The 9,318-nt window shown below is 37.0% G+C and overlaps 1 non-coding gene across 1 annotated transcript; it reads right to left on the bottom strand.

Moving 5' to 3' along the window:
• Window positions 1-6,067: 6,067 nt before the first annotated feature.
• LOC112725094 (small nucleolar RNA R71) lies at window positions 6,068-6,175 on the bottom strand. Its single transcript, XR_003164223.1, has one exon. It is a non-coding gene; the product is annotated as a small nucleolar RNA R71 (small nucleolar RNA).
• Between the last annotated feature and the right edge of the window lie 3,143 nt (window positions 6,176-9,318).

Here is a 9,318-nt window from a genome sequence, read left to right as displayed (position 1 = left end):
CTCCACTGAGAGGTGACAAGCCTTTCCATAGACTAGGTGGAAGGGACTCATCCCGATGGGTGTCTTGTACGCTATTCGATAAGCCCAAAGTGCATCTACAAGTCTGGTGCTCCAGTCCTTCCTATGAGGCTTGACCATCTTCTCCTGTATGCGCTTTATCTCCCTGTTAGACACCTCTGCTTGCCCATTGGTCTGGGGGTGGTAAGTTGTTGCCACCTTGTGCATAATGCCATGTTTCTTCAGTAGACCTGTTAATCTCCTGTTACAAAAATGAGTGCCTTAATCACTCACGATTGCTCGTGGTGATCCAAAGCGACAGATAATATGGTTTCTAACAAAGGAGACAACAATGTTAGCATCATCAGTACGGGTAGGAATTTCTTCCACCCATTTAGAAACATAATCTACAGCTAACAATAGGTATAAGAAACCATTAGAGTTTGGAAATGGACCCATGAAGTCAATGCCCCAAACATAAAAAATTTCACAGAATAACATAAGCTGTTGGGGCATCTCATCCCTCTTGGAGATATTCCCAAACCTTTGGCATGGGGAACAAGATTTACAGAAGGCAGTGGCATCCTTAAAAAGAGTGGGCCACCAGAATCCACAGTCTAAAATTTTTCTAGCTATTTTTTGAGGACCAAAATGTCCACCACTCTCAGAGGAATGGAAGGCCTCTAAAATTGACTGAAATTCTGATTGAGGCACACACCTTCTAATTATCTGGTCAGCACCATACCTCCATAAGTATGGGTCATCCCATATATAATATTTGGACTCGCTTTTCAGCTTGTCCCTTTGATGCTTAGTAAAATTGGGAGGGAAGGTATGACTAACTAAATAATTAGCTATAGGTGCATACCAAGGAACTACCTCAGATATTGCATGCCAACTATCAAATGGAAAAGCATCATTGATAGGAGTGGAGTCATTCTTAATGTGCTCTAGGTGACTCAAGTGGTCCACCACTAAATTCTGGGAACCACGCCTATCTTTGATTTCTAAATCAAATTCTTGCAGCAACAATATCCAACGTATTAACCTTGGTTTGGACTCTTTTTTAGCTAATAAATATTTTAGAGCTGCATGGTATGAGTATACTACCACCTTAGTACCAAGTAAATAGTCTCGGAATTTATCCAGAGCAAAAACAATAGCCAGAAGCTCTTTTTCAGTGGTAGTATAATTAGACTGAGCAGCGTCTAAGGTCTTAGAAGCATAAGCAATTATAAAAGGGTCCTTACCTTCGCGCTGAGCCAGCGCCACTCCTACTGCATGATTGGAGGCGTCACACATAATTTTGAATGGCTGGCTCCAGTCGGGTCCCTTCACAATCGGAGCTTAAGTCAAGGCAATCTTCAGCTTATCAAACGCTTCCATGCAATCTTCACTCAGCTCAAACTCAACATCCTTCTGTAGCAGTCTGGATAAAGACAATGCTATCTTACTGAAGTCCTTGATAAATATTCGGTAGAAACCTGCATGACCAAGGAACGAATGGACTTCCCTCACGGAGGAGGGGTAAGGTAAACTAGAAATGACATCTACCTTTGCAGGATCTACAGAAATACCAGTATTAAAAACAACATGTCCTAGAACAATACCTTGTTTTACCATAAAATGACATTTTTTAAAATTTAATACAAGGTTTGAATTAACACACCTGTCTAATACTTTAGCTAAACTATCCAAGCAAAGGTTAAATGAATCACCATACACACTAAAGTCATCCATGAAAACTTCCATACAGTTCTCAATAAGATCTGAGAAAATACTCATCATGCATCTTTGGAAAGTAGCCGGTGCATTATATAAGCCAAAAGGCATCCTCTTGTATGCATACGTTCCAAAGGGACATGTAAAAGTGGTTTTCTCCTAATCTTTAAGAGCTATATGAATTTGAAAATAGCCAGTATAACAATCTAAAAAACAGTAGTGTGATTTACCTGACAAGCGATCAAGCATTTGATCAATGAATGGCAGGGGGTAGTGATCCTTACGAGTAGCCTGGTTGAGGTGCCTATAATCAATGCACACCCTCCAGGAGTTCTACACTCTAGTTGTCAGGAGGTCTCCATGCTCATTCTTTACTGTTGTGACTCCAGACTTCTTGGGCACCACTTGTACTGGGCTAACCCATTCACTATCTGAGATTGGATAGATGATGTCAGCTTCAAGCAATCTGGTCACTTCCTTCTTGACAACCTCCAGAATGGTGGGATTCAGTCTCCTTTGAGGCTGACGGATAGGCCTTACTCCCTCTTCTAAAAATATCCGGTGCTCACAAACTTGAGGGCTGATGCCTACTATATCTGCCAGGCTCCACCCAATTGCTTTCTTGTGTCTTTTCAGCACATGATGAGCGGATAATTTATACGCTTTTTGGCATTGTTTTTACATAGTTTTCAGTATAATTTAGTTAGTTTTTAATATATTTTTATTAGTTTTTAATTAAAATTCACATTTCTGGACTTTACTATGAGTTTGTGTATTTTTCTGTGATTTCAGGTATTTTCTGGCTGAAATTGAGGGACTTGAGCAAAAATCAGATTCAGAGGTTGAAGAAGGACTGCAGATGCTGTTGGATTCTGACCTTTCTGCACTCAAAGTGGAATTTCTGGAGCTACAGAACTCCAAATGACACGCTCTCAATTGTGTTGGAAAGTAGACATCCAGAAATTTCTAGAAATATATAATAGTCCATACTTTTCCCGAGATTAGATGACGTAAACTGGCGTTGAATGCCAGTTCCATGCTGCATTCTGGAGACAAACGCCAGAAACAGGTTGCAAAGTGGAGTTAAACGCCAGAAACAGGTTACAAACTGGCGTTCAACTCCAAGAAAGACCTCTACACGTGTAAAGCTCAATGCTCAGCCCAAGCACACACCAAGTGGGCCCCGAAAGTGGATTTATGCATCATTTACTCATTTTTGTAAACCCTAGTAACTAGTTTAGTATAAATAGGACTTTTTACTATCTTTATAGGGGATCTTTGATTAGTTTTATGCTATCTTAGACTTTTGTGAGGGCTGGCCATTTGGCCATGCCTGAACATTTATCTCTTGTGTATTTTCAACGGTAGAGTTTCTACACACCATAGATTAAGGTGTGGAGCTCTGCTATTCCTCAAAGATTAATGCAAAGTACTACTGTTTTTCTATTCAATTCAACTTATTCTGATTCTAAGATATTCATTCGCACCTCAATATGAATGTGATGATCATGATAGTCATCATCATTCCCGTTCTACCTTATATTGAATGAATATCTCTAGGATTCCTTAATCAGAGTCTTCGTGGTATAAGTTAGAATCCATGGACGGCCATTCTTGAGATCCGAAAAGTCTAAACCTTGTATGTGGTATTCCGAGTAGGATCTGGGAAGGGATGGCTGTGACGAGCTTCAAACTCGCGAGTGCTGGGCGTAGTGACAGACGCAAAAGGATCAATGGATCCTATTCCAGTATGATCGAGAACCGATAGATGATTAGCCATGCAGTGATAGCGCATTGGACCATTTTCACTGAGAGGACAGGATGTAGGCATTGACAACGGTGATGCCTAACATACAGCTTGCCATAGAAAGGAGTATGAATGATTGGATGAAGATAATAGGAAAGTAGAGGTTCAGGAGGAACGAATGCATCTCTATACGCTTATCTGAAATTCTCACCAATGAATTACATAAGTATCACTATCTTTATTTTATATTTTATTTATCTTTTAATTATTAAATCTCTATAATCAATTGAATCCGCCTGACTGAGATTTACAAGGTGACCATAGCTTGCTTCAAGCCGACAATCTCCGTGGGATCGACCCTTACTCACGTAAGGTTTATTACTTGGATGACCTAGTGCACTTGCTGGTTAGTTGTGCGAAGTTATGACAAAGAATTAAGATTATGAACGTGCATATTGAGTTTTTAGCGCTGTTACCAAGGAATGGAACCATCACGATTTCTGCGCACCAAGTTTTTGGTGCCGTTGCCAGGGATTGTTCGAGTTTGGACAACTGCCGGTTCATCTTGTTGCTCAGATTAGGTAATTTTATTTTAATTTTAAGCTTTTTATTTCTTATTTTCGAAAAATAGAAAAAAAATTTCTTCTTTTTTCGTTTTTCCTAATTAAAATTCGAAAGAAAAATTTTTTTCGAAAATTTCATGCATTGCATTCTTTATGATATTCAAGTCGTTCTTGGCCAGTCTTCTTGTTTGATCTTCATATTTTCTTGTTTTTAATATGCATTCTTGAAACATTAATGCCTAAAGAATAAAAATTTTTAAGTTTGGTGTCTTACATGTTTTCTTTTCTTGAAAATTTTTCAAAAATAAGTTCTTGGTGTTCATCTTGACATTCAAAGTGTTCTTGGTGTTCATCTTGACATTCATAGTGTTTTTGCATGCATTTTTGGTTTTGATATTAATTTTTCATGTTTTGTTTCATTCTTGCTGTTTAATGAAAAAAAAAAGAGAGAAAAACATAAAAAAGATATCTTTTCCTTTTTTCTCTTTCTTCATTATTAAAAAGTCAAAAATAAAAAAAATATCTTTCCCTTTTTCTTCTCATCAGATTCGAAAATTTGAGTTGACTTTTTCAAAAATTCTTAAAATTTAGTTGTTTCTTATGAGTCAAATCAAATTTTCATTTTAAAAAATATTATCTTTTTCAAATCTTTTTCAAAAATCAAATCTTTTTCATTTTTCTTTCATAATTTTTGAAAATTACAAAATGATTTTCAAAAATTTTTTTCTTATTTTGTTTCATAATTTCAAATCTTTACTAACAATTAATGTGATTGATTCAAAAAAATATTAAGTTTGTTACTTGCCTAGTAAGAAAGGTTCAATTTTTAAATTTTAAAATCATATCTTCTTGTTTCTTGTTAGTCAAGTAATCAACTTTAGTTTTCAAAAGTAAATCTTTTCAATTCCTTATCATATCTTTTTCAATTTCAATCATATCTTTTTCAAAATCAATTTCAAAATTCTTTCTAACTTCCCCCCTAACCTCTTATCTTTTTAAAATTAATTTTCAAATCTTTTTCAATCAATCTTATCTTTTTGTTTCAATCATATCTTTTTCAATTTCAATCATATCTTTTTCAAAAACAAATTTTAAATCTCTTTTAGTCAATCATATCTTTTTGTTTCAATCATATCTTTTTCAAAACTGCCCAACTAACTCTCTACCTTTAATTTTCGAAAATCCCTTCCCTCTTTTTCAAAATTTCGTTTTAATTAACTAATTGTTTTAATTTTAATTTAATTTAATTTCAATTTTAATTTTTGAATTTTAAATTTAAATTTAAAATATTTTTATATTATTTTGTTAAATTTTCGAATTCTTCTCTCATCTCTAATATCCTTCTATTTATTTATTCATCCATTAACACTTCTATCCTCACCCCTGTGTTTGGATTCTCATCTTTTCCTTCTTCTATTCTTACTTTCTTCTACTCACATAAAGGAATCTCTATACTGTGACATAGAGAATTCCATATTTTCTTTTCTGCTTTCTTCTTCTTTTTCATATTAGCAGGAACAAGGATAAGAACATTCTTGTTGAAGCTGATCCTGAACCTAAAAGGACTTTGAAGAAGAAGCTAAGGGAAGCTAAAGCACAACTCTCTGGAGAAAATCTGACAGAAATTTTCGAAAAACAAGAAAACATGGCCGAAAATAATAACAATGCAAGGAGGATGCTTGGTGACTTTATTGCACCTAATTCCAATTTACATGGAAGAACAATCTCAATCCCTGCCATTGGAGCAAACAATTTTGAGCTTAAACCTCAATTAGTTTCTCTGATGCAACAGAACTGCAAGTTTCATGGACTTCCATCAGAAGATCCTTTTCAGTTCTTGACTGAATTCTTGCAGATCTGTGATACTGTTAAGACCAATGGGGTTGACCCCGAGGTCTACAGGCTTATGCTTTTCCCGTTTGCTGTATGAGACAGAGCTAGAGTATGGTTGGACTCTCAACCTAAAGATAGCCTGAACTCTTGGGATAAGCTGGTCACGACTTTCTTAGCCAAGTTCTTTCCTCCTCAAAAGCTTAGTAAGCTTAGAGTGGATGTTCAAACCTTCAGACAGAAAGAAGGTGAATCCCTCTATGAAGCTTGGGAGAGATATAAGCACCTGACCAAAAAGTGTCCTTCTGACATGCTTTCAGAATGGACCATTCTAGATATATTCTATGATGGTCTATCTGAACTATTGGTGCACGAAATTACAATCACACTTTTGCAACTCCACACAACTAACCAGCAAGTGCACTGGGTCGTCTAAGTAATACCTTATGTGAGTAAGGATCGATCCCACGGAAATTGTCGGCTTGAAGCAAGCTATGGTTATCTTGTAACTCTTAGTCAGGATATCAATAATTCTCAGATTTAATTGTAAAAAGTAAAAGAACATGAAATAAATACTTATTATGCAGTAATGAAGAACAGGTTGAGGCTTTGGAGATGCTTTGCCTTCTGAATCTCTGCTTTCCTACTATCTTCTTCTTCATGCACGCAAGGCTCCTTCCATGGCAAGCTTTAAGTTGGGCATCACCGTTGTCAATGGCTACTTCCTGTCCTCTCAGTGAAAATGTTCCAAATGCGCTGTCACCGCACGACTAATCATCTGTCGGTTCTCGATCGTGTCGGAATAGGATCCATTGATCCTTTTGCGTCTGTCACTACGCCCAACACTCGCGAGTTTGAAGCTCGTCATAGTCATCCCTTCCCAGATCCTACTCAGAATACCACAGACAAGGTTTAGACATTCCAGATCTCAGGAATGGCCACCAATAATTCTAGCTTATACCACGAAGGTTCCAATCTTAGATTAGAAACCCAAGAGATACACATTCAAGCTTGATTGCATGTAGAACGGAGGTGGTTGTCAGGCACGCGTTCATAGGTGAGAATGATGATGATTGTCACGGATCATCACATTCGTCAGGTTGAAGTGCGAATGAATATCTTAGAATAGAAGCAAGCGTGATAGAATGGAAAACAGTAGTAATTGCATTAATTCATGAAGAACAGCAGAGCTCCTCACCCCCAACAATGGGGTTTAGAGACTCATGCCGTAGAAGATACAATATGAAACGTGTAGAATGTCATGAGGAACAAGATGAATCACTAAAAGTAGTTTTTATAGTGAACTGGTGACCTAGGGTTACAGAAAATGAGTAAGCTAGGGTGTTTAGTGTAAAACTCCACTTTCGGGGCCCACTTAGTGTGTGCTTGGGCTGAGCAATGAAGCTTTCATGTGTAGAGACTTTTCTTGGAGTTAAACGCCAGCTTTTGTGCCAGTTTGGGCGTTTAACTCCAGTTTTTATGCCAGTTCTGGTGTTAAACGCCAGAATTGTTGAGCTGACTTGGAACGCCAGTTTGGGCCATCAAATCTCGGGCAAAGCATGGACTATTATATATTTCTGGAAAGCTCAGGATGTCTACTTTCCAACGCAATTGAGCGCGCATCAATTGGGTATCTGTAGCTTCAGAAAATCCACTTTGAGTGCAGGGAGGTCAGAATCCAACAGCATCTGCAGTCCTTTTTCAGCCTCTGAATCAGATTTTTGCTCAGGTCCCTCAATTTCAGCCAGAAAATACCTGAAATCACAGAAAAATATACAAACTCATAGTAAAGTCCAAAAAAGTGAATTTTAAATAAAAAATAATAAAAATATAATAAAAACTAATTAAAATATACTAAAAACATACTAAAAACAATGCCAAAAAGCGTATAAATTATCCGCTCATCACAACACCAAACTTAAATTGTTGCTTGTCCCCAAGCAAATGAAAATCAAATAGGATAAAAAGAAGAGAATATACAATGAATTCCAAAAACATCTATGAAGATCAATATTAATTAGATGAGCGGGGCTTTTAGCTTTTTGCTTCTGAACAATTTTGGCATCTCACTTTATTCCTTGAAGTTCAGAATGATTGGCATCTATAGGAACTCAGAATCCAGATAGTGTTATTGAGGTTAAGTATGTTGATTCTTGAACACAGCTACTTTGTGAGTCTTGGCTGTGGCCCTAAGCACTTTGTTTTCCAGTATTACCATACATAAATACCACAGACACATAACTGGGTGAACCTTTTCAGATTGTGACTCAACTTTGCTAGAGTCCCCAATTAGAGGTGTCCAAGGTTCTTAAGCACACTCTTATTTTTGCTTTGGACCTCGACTTTAACCGCTCAGTCTCAAGTTTTCACTTGACACCTTCACGCCACAAGCACATGGTTAGGGACAGCTTGGTTTAGCCGCTTAGGCCAGGATTTTATTCCTGTGGGCCCTCCTATCCACTGATGCTCAAAGCCTTGGATCCTTTTTATCACCCTTGCCTTTTGGTTTAAAGGGGTATTGGCTTTTTCTGCTTGCTTTTCTTTGTCTTTCTTTTTCTTTTCTCTCTTTTTTTTTCTGCAAGCTTTTCACTGCTTTTTCTTGCTTCAAGAATCAATTTTATGATTTTTTAGATCATCAGATAACATTTCTCTTTTTTCCATCATTCTTTCAAGAGCCAACAATTTTAACATTCATAAACAATCAACTTCAAAAATATGCACTATTCAAGCATTCATTCAGAAAACAATAGTATTGCCACCACATCAAAATAATTAAACTATTTTAAAATTCAAAATTCATGTACTTCTTTTTCTTGTTCAATTAAAAATACTTTTTATTTAAGAGAGGTGATGGATTCATAGAACATTCATAGCTTTAAGACATAAACTTTAAATTTTTATTGATTATGGAAACAAAATAAGAATCAAAAATAAATATAAGTGCAGACCCATAATAATAGAAGACAGAAAATTAAAAGCAGAAGAATAAATGACTCTTAAAATAGACTCTTAGAAATAAAGGTTATCACAGAGTTAGGACTCAACAACCTTGATTTTGAGGAGTGGATGCTCTCTCAATCTGTGGGGTGCTTGGTCCTTCAAGGGAGAGCTTCTGGCGCTTCAGCTCCTGTAGCTCACGCCCCTGCTTCTCCTGTTCCTTCAGCAGTTTGTAGAGCATGCAGTTTTGATTCTGCTGTTCTTCCTTAAGTTGTTCCATAGCTTCTTGCAGCTTGGTAACAGATGCTTCTAGGCGAGTCCAGTAGTCAATTTCAGGAATTTCTGGGAGGAACTCCTGCGACCTCCTTTTAATGGAGTTGTCTTGCACTTGTCCTTCCATTGACTTCTTCGTGATTGGGTGTTCGATTGGGATGAATTCATCTACTCCCATCCTCACCCCAACATCTTTACATAGCAGAGAAATTAAGCTTGGGTAGGCCAGTTTGGCTTCAGTGGAATTCT

Source organism: Arachis hypogaea, chromosome 11 (assembly GCF_003086295.3).
Source record: "Arachis hypogaea cultivar Tifrunner chromosome 11, arahy.Tifrunner.gnm2.J5K5, whole genome shotgun sequence".
In the NCBI taxonomy this organism is placed as follows: Eukaryota; Viridiplantae; Streptophyta; class Magnoliopsida; order Fabales; family Fabaceae; genus Arachis; species Arachis hypogaea.
Note: the sequence above shows the minus strand (reverse complement) of the source record. Positions and strands in the feature narration are given on the sequence as shown.